This window comes from Palaemon carinicauda, chromosome 38, assembly GCF_036898095.1.
Source record: "Palaemon carinicauda isolate YSFRI2023 chromosome 38, ASM3689809v2, whole genome shotgun sequence".
NCBI lineage: Eukaryota > Metazoa > Arthropoda > Malacostraca > Decapoda > Palaemonidae > Palaemon > Palaemon carinicauda.
Genome location: NC_090762.1, coordinates 15,407,687 through 15,429,448, shown reverse-complemented (window position 1 = coordinate 15,429,448; position 21,762 = coordinate 15,407,687). Strand labels below are relative to the sequence as shown.

General features: G+C 44.0%; 1 long non-coding RNA gene across 2 annotated transcripts in view; it reads left to right on the top strand.

The window, feature by feature from the left end:
- Nucleotides 1-21,762, top strand: part of LOC137630101 (uncharacterized) — a 102,054-nt gene that overhangs the window by 46,906 nt on the left and 33,386 nt on the right. For both annotated transcript variants that reach the window (XR_011041654.1, XR_011041653.1), the window contains exon 2: nt 14,382-14,534. This is a non-coding gene — a long non-coding RNA (uncharacterized lncRNA). The remainder of the gene's footprint in view (nt 1-14,381; nt 14,535-21,762) is intronic.

Sequence of the window (21,762 nt, the reverse complement as noted above, 5' to 3'; positions counted from 1 at the left end):
GAGATCCTTAGCTAGGAGAAGGTAGCGAAGTGTTCCATGCAGGCAACTTCGTGGCTGGATATCTGGCTAGGGTCTCTGGGCATCCTGTTAAGATCAGAGGACTTGTCCAAAGAAAGTACCAGGAAGGCCATGGAGACCTTTTTACTCTCAGGCACTCGTACAATCGATTTTTTAGCCCACCAAGTCTTGAATTGTGGGCTAATACCATCTTGAAACGTCGAGATGCGGTGTCTGAGAGATTCCATCGAAAGTTCCCCAGTACCGAGATCAGCAGGTTCAGATATTCTTCCATTATGGGGAAGATCTTTTTCGAGCCTAAGGGCGTGGAGCAGGCGGCTGAGAGGTGGAGGAAATACAACCAGGACTCTCTCCTGCATAGAGCTCTAACATCAAAGTCCTATAAACCTCCAGCAACCCAGCAACCATGTCCTACCAAGACCACGAAACCGGCAGCTACAGCGAACACAACGGTGTGTAAGCCCTTTCCTGTCAAGGACAAGAAAGGCAAGAAGTCCTCCAGAGAAGGAAAGAATCCTAGAGGGAGCGGCCGAGGCCGCAAACGCTAGGATTGGCAGTCCCCCTGCATGTCCACCAGTGGGGGATGCCTACAAAGTTGTGCAAACTGGTGGCAGCAACTCTGGGCCGATTCCTGGATGATTTCCGTAATCAGTCAAGGATACCGCGTCCCGTTCACAACATCTCTACCTCCCCTGACAGCGAATCCAGTGTTGTTGAGCTCCCTTGCCATGGGATCGGCAAGGGGGCAAGCCCTTCGGGAAGAAGTCCAGACCATGTTGAAGAAGGGCTCTCTCCAAGAGGTCGTCAACGGGTCCCCAGGCTTCTTCAGTCGACTCTTTCTTGTAAAGAAGGCGTCTGGAGGCTGGAGACCAGTCATCGACCTCTCAGCTCTGAACAGGTTTGTCAAGCAGACCCCATTCAGCATGGAGACTGCAGACACTGTCAGACTTGCAGTGAGACCGCAAGACTTCATGTGTACACTGGACCTGAAGGACGCGTACTTCCAGATCCCAGTCCATCCGTCTTCAAGGAAGTACTCAATATTCAGCCTAGACAATAAGGTGTACCAGTTCAAGGTGCTGTGTTTCGGTCTCTTCACAGCACCACAGGTTTTCACCAGTGTTCACCCTAATATCGTCGTGGGCACACAGGATCGGCATCCGTCTCCTCCATTATCTGGACGACTGGCTGATCCTAGCAGACTTGGAGTCAGCCCTTCTTCGACACAGAGACAAACTTCTGGTACTTTGCCAAGATCTAAGGGATCATGGTAAATCTCGAGAAGTCTTCTCTGCTTCCCACTCAAAGACTGATATATCTAGGTATGATCAGACACCAATCTCCACAAAGCCTTCCCATCAGACGACAGGATAGCAAGGTTGAGGAGGGTCGCAATTCCTTTCCTCAGACGAGAAGAGCTTTCAGCCCAATCGTGGTTACGTCTCCTCGGTCACCTCTCATCCTTGGCCCGTCTAGTTCCCAACGGTCGCCTCAGGATGTGATCCCTCAAATGGCGACTCAAGTCCCGGTGGAATCAGTGTCACGATTCTCCGGACGTCATGATGCCTATGGGTCCTGCGGAACAGACGGACCTTCAGTGGTGGGTGACAGACAATAACCTACGAAGGGGAGTGGATCTTCTCGTCCTCCCCCCAAATTTGATGCTGTTTTCGGACGCCTCAAAAAAAAAGGGTGGGGGCCCACGTTCTGCAACATAGGACCTCAGGCCTGTGGTCAGAATCAGAAAAGTGCCTCCATATAAATCTTCTAGAAATGATGGCCATATTCCTGGCCCTTCAACAGTTCCAGCAATACCTGGAGAGTCACTCTGTGGTGGTGCTGAGTGACAACACCACAGTAGTGGCTTACATCAACAAGCAAGGAGGTACCTTTTCAAAGCAGCTATCCCATCTCGCAGTAGAGATACCGAGATGGACCGAAGCCCACTCGATTCCACTATTGGCTTGCTTCATTCCAGGCAAGAGGAATGTGCTCGCCGACAGTCTGAGCAGAGCGTCTCAGATAGTGAGTACCGAGTGGTCTTTGGATCATCTAGTAGCCAACAAAGTCCTGACTTTGTGAGGTTCCCCGACTGTGGATCTATTTGCTACAGCGCTGAACTTGAAGCTCCCGCTGTATTGCTCCCCAGTCCGGGATCCCAAGGCGCTCTGGCAAGATGCCTTTCAACAACGGAGGGTCAACAGAAAGTTCAACAAAAAGTTCAACTTCAAACAGTCATGCACAGAACAGTTTAAAGTTACACAGTAACGTAGCAGCATCTACCCGGCGAGAGAGCGGCAAACAAAGTGCCTGCGAGAAGATGCTACTGGTCAGAGAAAAGCCAAGCTGCTGCGGATCAGAGAAGCGGTCAAAACACCAATCACAGGCTAGATTACAAAACTTGGGAGCTGATTCGTCATCTATCAGCACTGGAACCAATCACAGTCCGTCTTACATGCTATGTAGTGGTTACAAATTCAAATACATGGTACTACATATGCTTTACGTACGCTATTTTACACTTGTTTTGTTGTAGGATATGTACGCTTATTCGAGATGTGATTTTTGCAACAAAGAATGTTATTGGATGCAGTACTACGTGTACATACAAAAGGTTCATGGAAAAGGTGCACATCCATTACATTTGTAGTAGGTACAGTGAACCCTCGTTTATCGCGGTAGATAGGTTCCAGTCGCGGCCGCGATAGGTGAAAATCCGCGAAGTAGTGACACCATATTTACCTATTTATTCAACATGTATATTCAGACTTTTAAAACCTTCCCTTGTACGTAGTACTGTTAACAAACTACCCTTTAATGTACAGAACACTTAATGCATGTACTACAGTACCCTAAACTAAAACAGGCACAAATATTAAAGGTGATTTTATATCATGCATTTCCTAAACATGCTAAAAAGCACGATAAAAAATGGCAACCAATATTTTGTTTACATTTATCTCTGATCATAATGTAGAAACAAACTGGAGGTAGAGCTTTGCTTATTACCCAGACATATTTCCCATACTTTTCCCTTAGAACTACATCACATCTTCCTACTTTAGATATATATATATATATATATATATATATATATATATATATATATATATATATATATATATATATATGTGTGTGTGTATATATATATATATATATATATATATATATATATATATATATATATATATATATATATATATATATATGTGTGTGTGTGTGTGTGTGTGTGTATATATATATAATATATTTATATGTATACACATATACATACCTACATATATACATAAATACATGCATACATATATATATATATATATATATATTACTGTATATATATGGGTTATGGAAAAAATCCGCGAAGTGGTGAATCCGCGATGGTCGAACCGCGAAGTAGCGAGGGTTCACTGTATATTTCTTTTATATTTTATATTTTATATTTCTTTTATAATATATACATGCGTAATGAAAAAAGTCCACGAAGTCGTGAATCCGCGATGGTCGAACCGCGAAGTAGTGAGGGCTCACTGTATTCCAGCAATAGCGGAGTTCTTTGTGTATTTGCGGGAAGAAATGCGTCTTTCAGTCTCGGCAGTGAAAGGCTATCGCTCAGCCTTAAGTCTAGCCTTCAGGCTCAAAGAAGTGGATATTCCTTCCTCGCTGTACCTTTCCCTACTTATACAAAGCTATGAACCTACCTGCCCTCAGTCGGAATTGAGACCTCCTCCATGGAACGTGGTTCGAGTTCTCAGGTCTCTTAAGAGACCTCCCTACGAGCCATTACGCCAGGCTTCAGATCGCCACCTAACTTGAAAGGAGGTGTTCCTACTAGCTTTGGCCTCGGCCAAGTGAGTCAGTGAACTTCATGGTCTCTCTTATGACATCGCCCATTCAAGGGGATGGGGGTAGGTAACGTTCAGATTTGTCCCTGAGTTTGTTGCTAAGACTCAGAATCCGGGAGTGCCAGACCCTCGGTTCGACTCTTTCCAGATTTCGAGACTTTGTTCTGTAACAGATGACCCAGACCATCTCCTACTGTGTCCAGTAAGGAGTCTGAGGCTATATCTCAAAAGAACGGCTGCAGTTCGTCCCCAAGTGCAGGCATTGTTTGTGAGCACTGGGAGAACTAAGAGGAGGGTGACCAAGAATACCATCTCGGCATGGATTCGTAGGGTGATCCATCTGTCCCTGAATCCTGACCCTCCTCCATCACGTCGCCCTAGAGCACATGATGTTAGGGGCGTAGCTACGTCCCTGGCCTTCAAGAAGAACGTTTCAGTGACGCAGGTTCTACAAGCGGGGGTGTGGAAGCGTCAGACGACCTTCACAGCCCACTACCTGCAAGACGTGACCCACAGGAGGCTCGATACGTTGTCTATCGACCCTGTGGTGGCTGCACAACAGCTGGTTTAAAACCTCAGACTCCTTAATGGACAAGTAGCAGAAGGTTGAGGGCATAGTTACCCGGTCTTAGTCTGCATGAATGAAAAGGTATGTCTGGCCCTTATTCTTATCTTCATCCTCCCCTCTCTTGGGGAAAGCAGCATCCTGAGTTCTCTGCACAGCTGACCCCAAACCACTGCAGGTAAACTATGTTTCCTTGTGTTCCTAGTATTAAGCTAATACTGTCGCGTCCCCATACCCTGACGAGGTGGTATTGGGAGAGTCCTAGCCTAAAGTTTCAATCTAACGGATTACAGATCAACTTCCGAGGACGAGTCACACTTAAAACCTTCACACACAGCTTACGTAGGCCGCAGCCCTTACATAGCAAGGTTCTAGCGAGGTACAGGGACTCCTTATTGTTGAGTGCTGACACATTCAGATACTGAGCCCCCGGGCAAAGCCAAAAGCCAGTACTGGCTGGGACTTGCCACCCTACCTAAGGGGTGAGTCACCCATATTAAATAGCGTGGTTTGTATTTCAGTTACGGAACAAATGACAAATTCGTAGGTAATTTGTATTTTTCCTAACTATACAAACCTTAGCTGTTTAATTTCAAGTGAGAGTGGGGGAAACTCTATCAGAGAGTAAGTGCCAGGAAGGAGGAGTTCCTCAGGGTAGTGTGCTGAGTGTAACCCTTTTTGCACTAGCAATTAATGGGATATCCTCAGCCATTCCCCAGGATGTTCTCTCAACATTATTTGTGGATGATCTCTCAATATCATTTGCTGGCACTAGAATGGCAATGGTTGAGAGAAAAATCCAACTCTCTATTGATAAAATTATCCAGTGGGCTGACATGAATGGATTTAAGTTCTCGACAAGTAAAACTACCATTGTCCATTTTTGTCGTATCCGGGGAGTACATCCAGACCCGGATATATACATTAAAGGTCAACGGATACCATGTGTATCGGAAACCAAATTTTTAGGTTTGATATTTGACTGTAGACTTACATGGGTTTCTCACCTAAAAGCGCTAAAAGCTAAATGTGTTGAAGCTCTGAATATCTTAAAAGTATTGTCCCATACATCATGGGGGGCAGACCGCAATACTATTTTAAAATTATACAAGGCCTTGATTTTTTCCAAAATTAGTTATGGTTGTGAGGTATATTCTTCAGCCACCCCAAGCCGGTTAAAAATATTAGATTCGATACATCATGCAGGTATTAGATTGTCTACTGGAGCTTTTAAAACCTCGCCTATCCCAAGTCTCCTTGTTGATGCTGGAGAGTTACCTCTAGACCTTTACCGAATGTCTTCCATTCTTCGGTATTGGTTTAGATTGCAAAGACTCCCTAACTCTCTAGCCTTTCAGACTGCAAGCCTTGTAAGACATGCATCATACTTTGAGTTGCACCCAAAATCTCCTCAACCTTATGGCTTTCGGGTGAAACGATTATTAAATAGTCTGGATATAATTAGAAATAAGGTACTTCCATTCAAGGTATCATCAACGCCTCCATGGAAGTTACCAGAGATATGTTTTTGTAAATATTTTATTGGAGATAAGAAGAATATGTAAGACATAGAAGCCAGGTCTCTTTTTTAATGAACATGTTAAAGAACATAGAGGATCAACTTTTATCTATACTGATGGCTCCAAATCTGATGCTGGCGTTGGATTTGGAGTACATAGTAATGGTTTTATTTGTAGAGGTGCACTTCCTCTTACCGCTACCATATTTACTGCCGAACTGTATCGCATATTAACCGCTATTGAGAAAATAGCGTTGGAGAAGGAGGGTAATTTTACAATTTTTAGTGATGCAAGGAGTGTCCTTCAAGCTATGGAAGTTTTTAATTCTAATAACCCTCTAGTTTTAAAGATTTTAGAATGGCTTTTCCTTATTGGACGGAGAGGTATAACAGTTCAATTTTGTTGGGTTCCAGCACATGTAGGTGTGTCTGGGAATGAGAAGGCAGATTCACTGGCTAAGGAGGCTGCATCCGAGTTGCTGCCAAGAAGGTATCCCATTCCCTGTAATGATTTCTTACCTGACATCAAGAAATTGGTTTGCAATAAATGGCAACAGCAATGGGATAGTCAAGATGGCAATAAAATGAGGGAAGTAACAAATGACATATCTCCTTGGAGGTATAATATGATGCCCCGAAAATGGGAGACGTCTCTTTGTCGTCTGCGTATTGGTCACACTCGGTTGACACATGAGTTTCTGCTGAAGGGCCAACACCAACCGTATTGTGACAACTGTTTAGTACCTCTAACAGTAAGGCATTTGTTGACCGAATGCCCCAATTATAACATCTTGCGGAATAGATATTTGTTTGAGGCTCGAGGTGAGGGTGGCAGGTTCATCCTTGCCAAGATTCTTGGAAATGATGTGTCCTACCATGCAAGTGGCATTTTTAGATTTCTTTCAGAAGCAGGTCTTCTGAAAAATATTTAACTTTTATGACATTCAATTTTTATGATTTTAATTGAATACTCTTTAATTTTTTATTTTATTTAATTTTTTACTTTTGTATACATAAATTAAATGTTACCGGCGTCAATGACCTTAGATGTCAGGATGCCTGAAAACTTTAAATCATTCATTAGCTGTTTAATCAAGCTTGACCGCCAGCCCTTTCCCCCGTGAAGTCCTACCTCTAAGCAAAGTGAGCTACAGCACTGGTGTGTGTGTGAGGGGGGGGGGGGGTTAGCAAGCTACCCTCCCTACCCCCCGCTAACTAGTGGTGGGGTAGTAAACCCTCGTTAAAATTCTAATGGCTCGTCATTTCAGCTACGCCGAAAGTAATAACCCATATTAAATAGCTAAGGTTTGTATAGTTAGGGGAAATAAAAATTACCTATGAATTTGTCATTTTTCCTAGCTATACAAATGTGAGTCATTTACCAATGGTTCCACCTCTGCAGCCCTGCAAGTCTTAACCAGAAGTATTGCGGGGGAAACTCTTGATACAAGTGTAGTCCATCATGCGCAGCAGTTGCCCAGCAACCCAGCATAGCTTAATCTACCAAATTTCTTTTTGATTGTCTGGCTGTAGAAAACAAAACTAGAAGTAACCCCATTAAATGACTCGGGTTTTTATTGTAGCTAGGAAAATACAAATTATATAAAATTTGCAGTTTTACTGAAGAAATTTATTTTTGTGAGGTAACATTTCTGTGGCCTTTTCCTGGTGATTTATGAAATTATATGTTTTGATTACCTTAAGATTGCTCTTAATAAGCTAGCTACAAATGTCATATGAAAGTCAAATTAATTTAGGTAAAAGTATCCCTATTTGTCCCTGCCAATCATATGTCTAATGAATTAGTCAAGTTATAATTTCAGAGCTTATTTGCCTGATCATTTAACACAATTAATACAAGCTATTAAACTTGAAATACTGAGGCCTTTTGAAACCTTTGTTGAAATATTTATACTTTTTAAATATTAAACTTAGCCGGTGAATTTATAAATAGCTGACGTCTCCGACGGTCGACAGATTCCAAAAACTCGCGAGCGATCGCCATGAAGGCTGCCGGGTGTGCCCACCAGCGCCGACTATCGGCCAGATACCGCATATACTTCTCAACCAAACCAGTTCTTCTCTGTCGGTGTTAAAGACAACACTGGTTCCGCTCGCGCTTGACCTCGAGTTTTCTACCGATTGGTGAAGTACTTGGTTTTGGTTTTATTGCTTTCGCCGTGTTGGATTATTCAATACTATCTTCAAAAGAAATGCTTTTGAAAGGAGAGGAAAAGTTTTTGCCCTTGCTTTTTTAATCTCGCTCTGGTTTTTCCATAGAGAAAAGATGGCCGACCCTTCCCTCAGTGTACGGAAGTGTGTTAAAGGCTTTTAGTAATTATTTTATCACTTTATAAATTATTGTTGATATTTATAGATTTACCTCTATATATTTTATATCTCACCCGCGTTTATTAGGCCTCTTCGATTAGCTTTCCATTTATACTAAACACAGAGATAAATTTTGTTTTTGTTTATATGCGGCCTTTACCTATTCTTTGTAGGCGGTCCTGACTTGGAAAACGAAGTTAAACAACGTTGAGCCCATTCAACTTTTATTTTTGTTTAGATAAAAACAGTTGCTCTGTAAGAGTGATGAGATGAATATTTTTAGAAAATATTTTAAGAAATTTATTCTTTGAATAGGCCTAGTCTTTGTGCTGTTTTTCAAAGATGAACTAACGTTTGGTTTATTTATGCTACGCAGTTTGCGCTCTATCGTTACGATAGAGAAAGAGAGAATCACGGTTTCACTTTGCAGAAATAGTAAATCGATTTTGACGTTTTGTTCATTCTTCTTTCAAACTGAAGTTTTTTAGATACTAATTTAAAGGAACATGTTAATTTTCAATTTCTTAGTCCTTTCAGTTTTTTCCTTTAGTCAAATAACCTGTTATTGACGAAGAGTGAGTGAGCCATTCTTTTGTGAGTGACGAGAGAGAGAGAGAGAGAGAGAGAGAGAGAGAGAGAGAGAGAGAGAGAGAACGATCCGATCTTTATTCTCGTCCCAAGTCTCTGTACAAGGAGTTTGGGAGCGAGTAACGTTGTTCTCGATTCAGATTTTTACTCTCGTCCCAAGTCTCTGTACGGGGAGAGAGGATAAAACGTTTTAGTTTTTATTCTCATCCCAAGGCACTGTACGGTGAGGGATTGAAAACGTAGTCCTTAGTGAACTAGTTTTTAGTCTCATCCCCAGTCACTGATCTTTTTAACTTTATATATTTCCGTTTTATTCGATATATATGTATATGTTTATTGATTTTTGCATGTGTGTTTCATTTTGTACTAATGTGCTTACATTATACGACTCATTTCGCAATTCTAACCTTTTGATTTATGGGAGAATTGCGTGCTTCAGGTAGAAATCAGCTTTATTCATGTCTAATGTGAAATTATTAAAAAATGGGATATCAGTGAAGAAAGTGCAAAAAACATGTTCTGTGTTGCGGAGGGTTCGTTTGTTCGTGCTTGTCGCTTGCCTAGTCCGAGACCTCTTTCAGGCTCCCCTGCACCAGGGAGAAGGAATGTCGTAGGACCTAAGGGAGTGAGGGGTGTAAACCAACGAACAGACGTTCCCTCAAAGGTATCAGACGTTGCTCGTCAAGCACGTCTTTGCCATAAGACAGGAGAGACGAAGTTTCTCCTCGTCTTCCGATGATTCGTCTCTTTAAAAGCCTGGGCGTAAGGTTTCGAGACGGTTGAAATGTTTATTAGTTCCTTCAGAACAAGTTCAACGTCCTAGCTGTAGTCATCATGAGAGTCCCGTTCATAGCGATGACGTTCATGTACAGACGTTTCTGCCACAGACTCGACGTGACGTTGAGCGGTAGACACCGTAGACACAACGTGACGTCGAGAGTCGGTCACCGTAGTCACGATATAGCATCGATCAGCAGTCACCGCTGTTACTACGTGACGTTTGAACGTCAGCCACCGCAGTCACAGGTTGATCCAAAGTTAAGTGTTTTGCAAGATATGCTGTTAAAGCTTTCTTCTTTAATAGAAGCTTACGATCCTGTTCCTGTGCGAAAGGATCCTTTGCTTTTTGTACGTCACGGTTTTGGGATACGTGATTCGGGTCTTCAACCTTCTAAACGAGCTTTGTTACGCCACGCTGACGTTATCCCTAGTGACAGCTTTGCTGTTAAACGAGATGCGGAGCATAAATCTCGATGTAATTTTGATCACTTTGAACGTCAGCCACCGCAGTCACAGCGTGACGTTGAGCTGCAGACACCGCAGACACGACGTGATGTTGAGCGGTAGACACCGTAGACATGACGTGACGTTGAGGGTCAGTCATCGTAGTCACGATATAGCATCGAACAGCAGTCACCGCTGTTACTACGGGACGTTTGAACGTCAGTTACTTCTGTCACGACGTGTAGTAGAATAACATTCTCTGCAGTCACAACGTGACATCGACCCTCCAACTTTAACTTCTGTTCATATACAAGTTGATGTAGCCTGTCAGGCTTCTCCTTCACGTCATTCTGAATATAAATCTCCTTCTCGCAAGACTTTAGATTTATCAGATGATGTGCCTTCTGAAGAAGTTGATGACCCCCTTTCAACTAATGTACCTTTGGGGAGTCATTCAGAAGAGGAGTATCCTAGGGTGGTCCAACAATCCCTTGTTTTATAATTATGAATTTCTTTAGTGAAATTTTGTCCTACTCGTTTTGTAACGGCTGCTCCGCCGTCTGAGTTTACTCTTGGCATGACTTTCTTCGACTCCTACATTTACGAAGTCAGTTCTCTCTTGTTCTTCCAAGAGAGCCATGCTCTTACTGGGAGACTGGTTGGAATCCAGGAGAAGTTTAGGAAAGTCTGCTTTTGCTTTTCCTCCTCCTTATTTAGCTTCTCGCTCGAGCGTCTGGTGTGACACAGGAGAAGTTCTCGGCTTGGGAGTACCTGCCTCTGCCCAGGGAGACTTCTTAAGCCTAGTGGACTCTCCTCGTCGTCTAGCCATGAGACGCTCCAAGATTTTATGGTCTGCTTCAGAGCTAGACCATCTCCTGTTAGTTAGTTAGTTTTTTTTTTTGAAGTATTTATTTGTTGGATTGGTCCCTGGGAGCCTTAAGTAAGAAGGTCTCTCCAGCTGTCAATGTATTGCTGTACAATTATGTCATGCATGAACAAGGCTATCAGGGATAGCTCCAATGATCTGGCAGCCACGTTCATTGCAGGAGTACTTAAGATGTAAGTGCGCTCAATGTGTTCATTGTCAAGACAAAGTTCACGATAAAGACTACCAAATCTGTCTTGGCAGCAGTAAGGGAAGGCGACTGGATGGTCTCTCTCAACCTTCAGGATGCATACTTCCACATCCCAATTCATCCAAACTTTCAACAACATCTGAGGTTTGTGGACGGGAAAGTAGTGTACCAATTTCGAACACTGTGCTTCGGCCTCATTCCTGCTCCTCTTGTTTTTACAAGGCTCTTGCAAAATGTAGCAAGCTTTCTACATTTTTTGAGGATTCAGAGCCTCCCTTTATTTTGACGACTGGCTAATCAGGGCGTCGTCATTAAATCGCTGTCTGGAGAGCCTCTAATGGACATTAGACCTAAGCAAGGAGCTAGGTCTCATAGTGAACGTAGAGAAGTCGTAACTTACAGTACTCCATCCCAGACTATTCTTTATTTGGGAATGGAGATACAGTGTCGAATTTTTCGGGCCTTTTCGTCTCCCACAAGAATGGAACAAGCTCTGTTAAAAGTGTGTCACTTGCAAGAGAAAAACAGTTGCTCTGTAAGAGTTTGAACGAGCCTCATGGGAACTCTTTCTTCGCTGGAGTAGTTTATCTCTCTGGGGAGACTCAACCTTTGCCCTCTCCAATTTCACCTAAACCATTGGAACAAGGAGAAGGGCTTAGAGAGTATCTCTTTCCCAATCTCCAACTCAGTCTAGACATGTCTGACTTGGTGGGACAGCAACATCAGACTTCGAGAAGGTCTTTCTCTTGCGATCAAGAACCCAAACCATGTGTTGTATTCAGATGCATCGGATTTGGGTTAGGGAGCTCCACTGGACAGTCTGGAATGCTCGGGTCTTTGGTTCACGGATCAGAAGGAACTCCATTTAAGGCAAGTAACATCTCTCTTTTGACGAGATTTGTGCAAGGAGAAATGAATGTCTTGGCGGACTGCCTCAGCAGAAGAGGACAAGTCATCTCCATGGAATGGACGTTGCACAAGACTGTGTGCGAGAAGCTATGGATGACATGGGGTCAACCCACCATAGATCTTTTTGCGACTTCACTGACAAAGAGGCTCTCGACTTACTGCTTTCCAGTTCCAGATCCAGAGGCAGCCCACATAGACGCTTTCCTGCTGGACTGGTCTCACCTGGACGTTTATGCCTTTCCACCTTTCAAGATCCTAAACAAGGTGCTGCAGAAGTTCACCTCTCACGAAGGGACCAGGTTGACGTTGGTTGCTCCCCTCTGGCCCGCGAGAGAGTGGTTCACAGAGGTACTTCTATGGCTGGTAGACGTTCCAAGAAGTCTGCCGTTGCGGATGGATCTCTTGCGACAGCCTCACGTAAAGAGATTTCATCAAAGCCTCCCTACGCTTCGTCTAACTGCCTTCAGACTATCGCAAGACTCTCTTGAGCTCGAGGGTTTTCGAAGGAGGCAGCTAGAGCGATCGCGAGGGCTAGAAGATCCTCTACCATCAGGATCTATCAGTCGAAATGGGAGGTATTTAGAGACTGGTGCAAGTCCTCCTCTATTTCCTCTTCCAGTGCCTCTGTAGCGCAGATTGCGGATTTTCTGCTTTATCTGAGAAACGGTCGCTCCCTCTCTGCATCCACCATTAAAGGCTACAGAAGCATGTTAGCTTCTGTTTTCAGGCATAGGGGTTTGGATCTTTCTAATAATAAAGATCTCCAAGACCTGCTTAAGTCTTTCGAGACTTACAAGGAGCGTCATATTTCGACTCCTGCTTGGAACTTGGACGTGGTCCTACAGTTCCGTATGTCAGACAGGTTTGAACCATTGAATTCAGCCTCCCTGAAGGATCTTACCCTCAAGACACTTTTTTTGGTGAGCTTGGCTTCGGCTAAAAGGGTTAGTGAGATACATGCTTTTAGCAAGAACATCGGCTTCTCCACTAATAAAGCAGTATGTGCTCTTCAACTTGGTTTTTTGGCCAAGAATGAACTTCCGTCTCGTCCTTGGCCTAAATCATTTGAAATCCCCAGTCTTTCTGAGATTGTGGGGAATGAAGTTGAAAGAGTGTTGTGCCCCGTTAGAGCTCTTAAATTTTATTTATCCAGAACTAAACCGCTACGAGGTTGTTCAGAGGCTTTATGGTGCTCCGTTAAAAAGCCCTCTTTACCCATGTCTAAGAATGCGTGGTCTTATTTTATTAGACTTTTGATTCGGGAGGCACACTCTCATTTAAGTGAGAAGGATCGTAATTTACTTAAAGTCAAGGCTCATGAAGTTAGAGCGATAGCAACTTCAGTAGCGTTTAAGCAAAATAGATCCATTAAAAGTATTATGGACGCGACCTTTTGGAGAAGCAAGTCTGTATTCGCTTCATATTACTTGAAAGATGTCCAGACTCTTTATGAGGACTGCTACACACTGGGACCATTCGTAGCAGCGAGTGCAGTAGTGGGTGAAGGCTCTACCACTACATTCCCTTAATCCCAATATCCTTTTAATCTACTCTTGAAATTTTTAATCTTATTTTGGGTTGTACGGGAGACTAAGAAGTCTTTCGCAATCTTTTTGATTTGGCGGGTGGTCAAAATATTGTTTCTTGAGAGCGCCCAGATTAAGGGTATTGATGAGGTCCTGTTATAGGGGTGTTCACCCTGGATATAGCAGCTCCTGGGAGTCTTTCAGCATCCTAAGAGGATCGCTGGGCTTCGTGAGGATAGCGGACTAATGAGGCAGAGTAGTTATCAGAGTCAGCTTCCTTACCAGGTACCTATACTTAAGTTTGTTTTTTGAATAGTTGTCAAAAACTCTTGAGCATATACGCCTTTATTGTTTTAATACTGGTCTCTACCCACCACCATGGGTGTGAATCAGCTATTTATATATTCACCGGCTAAGTTTAATATTTATAAATGATATTTTCATTATAAAATAAATTTTTGAATATACTTACCCGGCGAATATATAATATTAAAGGCCCTCCCTTCCTCCCCGATAGAGACCCTACGGACTGAGAAGAACTGGTTTGGTTGAGAAGTATATGCGGTATCTGGCCGATAGTCGGCGCTGGTGGGCACACCCGGCAGCCTTCATGGCGATCGCTCGCGAGTTTTTGGAATCTGTCGACCATCGGAGACGTCAGCTATTTATATATTCACCGGGTAAGTATATTCAAAAATTTATTTTATAATGAAAATATCATTTTATTGCCATCAAGTAAGCTGCTGTTTTATGATTCAATTAATGGCTCCTTTTCTCTTTCAGAGATTTGATTAATTCCATTTCGTTGGGACATCTATATCAGGAAAGTTAACATGGGTTTGACAAGTCTGAAAGTACCACAGCATTAGTGGGATAATATATCAGCCCAGTGTTATGATGGATGAGCCTCCCACCTCCCGTCCTCACCAAAAGACGGTAAACACAATTGCACAGTGAAAATTCTTCATAATTGATATTTGGTAAATATTAGTAGTAATAGTATTAACAATAATTAAAATGGAATAAATCTTGAGTGATGATTGTAATAAATGTAATACTTTAGTAATAATAGTCTTGATTATTTTATTATATTATGCATTTAGTATAATAATTATCAATATTATAATTATCATTTCTGGGCTCTGACCTGTGCTGCCCAGTGAAATGCTCCTTTTACATCATTTCTAAGGTAATAACTGCTATGAATTTACCAGAGAAAAAATTATATAGGAATGCTAGGTTGAACCCAGCTCGCTCGCCTAATAAGGTGTCGGTATAAATAACTGGGGCGTGATAAATCACAACCAGAGGTCTCGCACCATTTAGATAACTCCTGTCAACATCCCCGAACAGCGAGGAGCCGTTCAACATCCTAACTCCAATCGCTACTACGAACGAGCCCACCCACGCTAGTGACGTCACTCCGTTTCATAGCACCTGCTTTGATGCTGTTATTCTTTTCTTGGTGTGTGATTTCCTTTGGTTTACCCAGGATTTATCCCAGGATGTCGGATTCTGCTGTTACTCCACCTAAGTTAAGTACCAGATCTATGAGTTTTGAGATTTTGGAGGTAGTCTTGCCCTTGGTTATTTGAATATCTCAGTTTTTATATTACGCGACCCCGCATCGGGTCCGCCATGCTGGCTGGCTACCTCCTCTCTCTCTCTCTCTCTCTCTCTCTCTCTCTCTCTCTCTCTCTCTCTCTCTCTCTCTCTCTCTCTCTCTCTCTCTCTCTCTCTCTCTCTCTCTCTCTCTCTTTTTGACGCTTAGCAATCAGTCTTCTATACTGATTGTTTCTCGTCCTGAACTTTCTGGGTATCCACGGTTCACACCCCGTGTTATTTTATGCTATGGTATTATCTGTTATTATATTAACAGTTATTTTATGATATTATGATATCTTTGTTCACTTAGGTTGGCATGCCTGGTCGACTTCGGCCGTTACTAGTTTTACTTCGTTTTATGTTTTCACGTTCGTGGTAGCGATCATATTAGTGTATACGTTATTTTACTAGTACAGTGGAACCTCTACATACGAATTTAATCCGTTCCAGAACCAACTTCGGATGTAGAAATTGATCGGATGTCGAAACGAATTTTCCCATAAGAATACATTGAAATAGGATTAATCCGTGGTTGAGCCCAAAAACCTATGATAACTTCTTAATAAACTATTACACATAACTTTCCCATGAGAATAATGAACACTAAATTAGATAATAGACATGTAAATAAGAAGAATAGACATGTAAATAAGAAGAATTAGCAAAAAATGATAAATAAGAAACGGGTTTTTAGCGTCACTTTACCTTAGAAACTCCAGCGCAGGTGTTGTTCGTCTTCGCTAGCAGAGAGGAGAGAGGAGACGGACGGACGGCGAGGAGGTAGAGAGGTTAACTACGATAAACGTAACACTACCGTAACTTATTCTAACTTACACTAAGTGAACTTTAACATAACTTAGCTTATTTTTTTTTTTATTTTTATATTTTATATTTTTTTTTACATTTTCTTTTTTTCTTTTTGATGATTACGTAATTTTAATCACTATCACTTACATTTAAAATTGACTGAATTTCTTTTGCTTCACTCTTTTCCGTTTTCTGTGTTTCACTTTCTTCCTCTTCACTCTTTGCCGTTTTCTTCGGTTCACTTACATCCTCTTCATCGCGAGTTCGCTTCGCAGTTTTTTTTAAAGAAAGCATCGATAGATAATTGCTTCGTACGGCTTTTCAGAATGTTTCGAAAGTGCGTTAGGCAAACATCATCGAATTGAGAAACTACACGACAAACCTGCAATTTCTTTGGATGGTATTTGTCGATGAAGTCGACCACGTCTTGATATTTTCCTAACACCTCTTTTATTTGCGCTGAACCTAACACATGTTCTACCTCCTCGCTCTCTTCCTCGTCATCACTCATGTGCTCCGACATAGCATGGAGTTCCTTGAGCTCATCCGTCGTCAGTTCGTCGTGATGTTCGGCGACGAGTTCCGTAACGTCATCTGCGTCGACCTCCAGACCCATGGACTTGCCAAGGGAGACGATTTCCTCTACGGCTTCCGCTGCACCGACCACGGGATCAGGTTCGGGGTCAAAACCCTCGAAATCTCGGGGAGAAACTGCATCAGGCCACAGCTTCTTCCATGCAGAATTGAGGGTCCGTCAAGTTAATCCCACCCAAGCCTGATCAATGATCTTTAAGCAGTGCACGATATTGAAGTGGCCCCTCCAAAATTCACGCAAAGTTAAGTTGGTGCTTTGCGTGACATTAAAGCACTGCTTGAATAAGTGCTTGGTGTACAGCTTCTTAAAATTAGAGATGACTTGCTGGTCCATGGGCTGGAGGATAGAGGTGGTATTTGGTGGAAGATACAGCACCTTTATGAACTTGAATTCATCGAAGATATCATCTTCAAGTCCGGGGGGGTGAGCGGGTGCATTGTCAAGGCATAGCAGGCACTTTAAAGGCAATTTCTGCTCATGAAGATACTTCTTCACAGAAGGACCGAAAACTTGGTTTACCCATTGCACAAAGAATTGCCTAGTGACCCAGGCCTTCGAGTTGGATCGCCAGAAAACATGAAGCTGATCCTTATCGACGTTGTGTGCTTTAAAGGCCCTAGGGTTCTTCGAATGGTAAACAAGCAAGGGCTTGACTTTAAAGTCCCCGCTAGCGTTGGCACATAGAGCAAGAGTCAACCGATCCTTCATTGGCTTATGCCCAGGCAATTTCTTCTCTTCAGCAGTGATGTAGGTTCGACTCGGCATCTTCTTCCAAAACAGCCCGGTTTCATCACAATTGAACACCTGCTGCTCTACGTAGCCTTCTTCCTTTACGATATTTTCGAATTTCTTAACAAAGTCAGTTGCAGCCTTTGTGTCCGCACTAGCAGCCTCTCTGTGGCGAACAACTGAATGAATCCCGGACCGTTTCTTAAATTTCTCGAACCAGCCACGAGATGCCTTGAAATCATCTGAGGAAGGCTCGGTTGAACTCTCCCCAGCATCACCCACAGAGCTCTCCTCCTTCAAGTCCGTAAAGATGGCGTGCGCCTTCTCGCAGATAACGGTTTCGGTGATGGTGTCGCCAACGATCTCTCTATCCTTAATCCACACTAGTAGAAGTCGTTCCATCTCTTCTATGATAGGGGTATGGCGTTTGGAAATTATAGTGATCCCCTTAGAAGGTTTCACTGCTTTAATAGCTTCCTTCTGTTTAAGGATTGTCGAGATCGTCGACATATTACGGCCATACTGTTTAGCAAGTTCACTCACGCGGATGCCACGCTCATGTTTTTCAATAATTTCCTGCTTAATTTCTATAGAAAGCATTTCCTTCTTCCTTTTCTCACCACTACCACTACCACTGGCAAAACTAAGCCTTTTTGGACCCATGATTTACGTAAATTATCGTTAATGGATGCACGTAAAAAATCACGATTAATTCACAGTTAATATCACAACGCAAAGAGCACAACCGCACGAAGCCGACGAGAACAGAGGACTGACCCAAGCCGCGCTAATTGAGCGTCCCTCCGAGGTCGATGTGCTGCCTTCTATCGGCGGAAATAAAAAACACTTCAGGCGCTATGAGCACCGACTACGCGTACGAGTATTGTTTACTTCGGGTGTCGAAAAAAACATTCGGGTGTAGAGTCGGAACGTGTTCGAATTGTACTTCGCGTGTCGAAAAATTCGGATACAACCGGTACGACGAAAATTGCTACTTCGTGTGTCGAAATAAAATTCGGGTGTAGAGTCAAAAATTTGCTCGAATTTTACTTCGGATGTTGGAAAATTCGGATGTAGAGGTTCCACTGTACTGTATTCTAGTTCGTCGGGACTTTCGCGAGGCAGTTATTATTTTATGTTTGTTGTCGGCACCTCACCGACACCTTGTTATGTTGGCAGCCCTGCCTAGCTCGGTCTCCCCCGCGCTGTTAAGCTTGGTCTTCCCCTGCCTCTCCGTTCGTCCCTTCGGGTTATTTTACGTTTATTATTGTCATTATCCAGCATGCCTCCCTTTTTTCATTTATTACCATATCAGTACAGTAATATTATTATTATTAGTTCATTATCCTAGTCTTTCCGCGTGATCTTAGTCGTGGGTCTCAGTTCAGGTTGGTACGCCTGTTTTTCTGCCCCACTCGTTAGCCTCCTTAACCCCCCCCCCCCCCCCTCCGCCCCGACACCCCCACTTCAGGGATGTCTTCACCCGCTCTCATATTGAGGCTCGGAGTCAGCTTTTGTTTCATATCCCCTCGGGGATGTTGACACTGGATATCACCTTGCTCCGTCCCGGGCGGACCCTGATCGTGTGTGAGGCTTGTTATACATTATTGGGCATATTTCCCCTTCCCTTCCGTTGCTTTTTCTCCCCGCCATCTCGATTGGCCATCGGTAGGCGGGTGGGATCCGGCTCGGTCTGGGATTTTATGTTGTGTATATTCATATTTATACACCTTTTATTCCTGCTACTCCCCCCGGTCCCGCACCTCACGGACCCATTACAGATCCCTCCCTTTCCCCCTCCGCATTTGGTGTTCCTCACTCCACGGACTCCACATACATTTTTATTCCTTACGGGATCTCCGGACGTAGCCTTCGTTTATTCCCATGTCGAGTTCGATTAATTCCTTGTGCCATCGACGGGTTTGACTCTCGACTCCCCTGTCCGCCTTCTCCGGTAGGCTTTCATGAGCCCTGGGCTTTCTCAGTTGTCTCCCCGGAGCCAGCGTGACCTTTATCCACTAGGATTAATCTCATTATATATTCACACATATCTATATATATCCCCTGATCTCGACTCCCCCCCCCCCTCCGGGTATGATCACGATTACGGTTTGACTTATTCTTATCTATATTACTTTACAAGCTTAAATTTATTATTTCTGCTACAGCGGTGTATTCTAAGCTCCCGGAGCCTCCGGGCTCCTCCAGCTTACTCATGGGATACTCATGTATCTTTTATTTTACAGGCAGTACGCTGTTCCGTGACGGCATGCTCGGCGGTCCTTAGCCAACCATGCGGCCACGACGTGTGTCGCTCTCATGCCCATTGTGCTGTCCTGGTGGATGACTTCACTGTTTGGCATCCGGACAATTGTGTAGTATGCTACAAGCTAGCCTCCACCTTAACCTCTGAATCGGTAAGTGTATTCTTCTTAGCCGTTCTTTACAGAGTTGGTAAGTGGAGTTACAATTAATTACAATTAATTGATTTTAATTGCATCATTTTATTTTGCTCCTCGCATGCCCTCTAGGGCCTCATGTTCGGAGGCTCCTGGTCCCCTCCTCTTTTCTCTTCGGCATGAAATTCCTTACCTTCACTAATAGCCGGTTCTCTTTCAGAGCTCCGAGCCTGCGAAGACTTCGGCTCTAGCAACCCTCAAGGTCTGGATTGGCGGATTCGCCCGGAATGTAAAGGCTAAGCTACCTTATATCTTATCAGAACAATGGTGTTCCCTCCTTTACCCACATGCAAAAACATCTGCTGCGGTCCCCAAGGAGTTGGCGGACCCCATCATAGAAAATATTGAGTCCCTGCTTTTGGCCCCGGACCAAGAAGAGACGAGCGGGACGATAACGGAAGACGTCGCAACCCTTAATCTAGACGTCGAACCCATGGTTCTCGAGGAACCCAACACAGGTAGGGAGATAGGTGGGTCCCGGGCTGAGATTCCTCTCCTCAGCCTGACTTTTTCTTCTACTTCGAACCAATCTTCCTTTCAAGGTTTTCTGGGGACTTCCGGTGCTGATCTCAAGCTCCGGTCTGTGATCCCCATGGTTAAGGCTCACCGCAAGCCTTTGCACAAGACCCACAAGTCTTCGAAATCATCGAGGTCGTCCAAATCTTCCTCCACTAGAGTCCCCAAAAACTCCGTCGCCGTGCCCTCGACTTCTCAAGGACCGGTCTCCGGTTCGGCATCCGTTCCCCCTCCGGCGGAACCATTTAACCCGGCGGATTTCTCAGAGAAGCTGTTTTCTCGCTTCGAGACGATGTTACCGTCACACACTCAGCAAGCCATCGGGACTCTTCAACAACAGCAAGAAAGGGTTGTTAATGTTGAGAACCTAGTCCAGGGACTCATGCGTTCGGGGCTGCCACAACGGCAGCAATATGCCATCCCCGACGCCTCTAAGCTCCCACCCTTTACAAACAGCAATCCCTGGAGGTTAGCTCTACATGCCCCCCTCTTGGATGGCATGTTGTCCATCGAAGGTTTCAGAACTCGACCGATTGAAGACTTCGAGTTCTACCTGCCGGGTCTGCAATTTCCTTTTCCCGGCTTCGCCTGTTTGACAGATGAGGCTCTGATCCGCCTAGATAAAGTCCCTAAGGAGACTGTGATCTTCCCCAAGGAACAGGCCCAGTCTGTTTTGGTCCGCGCCTTCAACGAGTGGGATTGTGTGAACACAATGCTCACACCCCATAAGAACTCGTATACTATGTTTGTGATAGACGAGCATACCCCTACTCCATGCACAACCAAGATCATGGAGATAGCCTATCAGGCTTCCAAGGAAGAGAATCCCTTACCTCAGCTTCGGGAGACGGAATTGACTTCCCTTCTCTTCCCTGGTGACGATGAGTGCTGGCGGAACGCCCCGTCTACGTTTACGGTAGGCAAACTGAGCCCGGACTGTGCATCGACGCAGTTCAGTGAACGCCTCCCCAAGCTACTGGAGTCCCTAATCAAAATAGAGTTTGAGACCCGGTGTAGGCTCAGTAGATCCATTAACTCTACTGCTTTATCGGAGATGACCGTTGCCACTTACGATGAGGAACCTTTCTTTAAGGTCCTCACGAAGTCACTTCTGCAGACCTTGTTGATCGACGCTTATGACTTCCATAACGCCAGATTCCGTTGCCGACGACATGTATTGTCGGAGGCTACTATTCGTCATGAACCCAATAGGCTCATCAAAGCCCCGGTCTGGGGTCCGGACTTCTTCCCGGAGGATATGGTTAACACTGTTCTCAGCGAGGCAGCTCGAGTTAACCAAAGCCTCAAGGTTAGGTGGGGTCTAGTTCCCAAAAGGAAATATGAATCTCATGGTGCTCCAGTTCGTGGCAGGAAGAGGTTGAGGCCCTTTCACTCCTCACAGTTCAGACAGCCTCTTCAGGTAGTGCAACCTGTCCTGGTTCAGTCTGTCCCT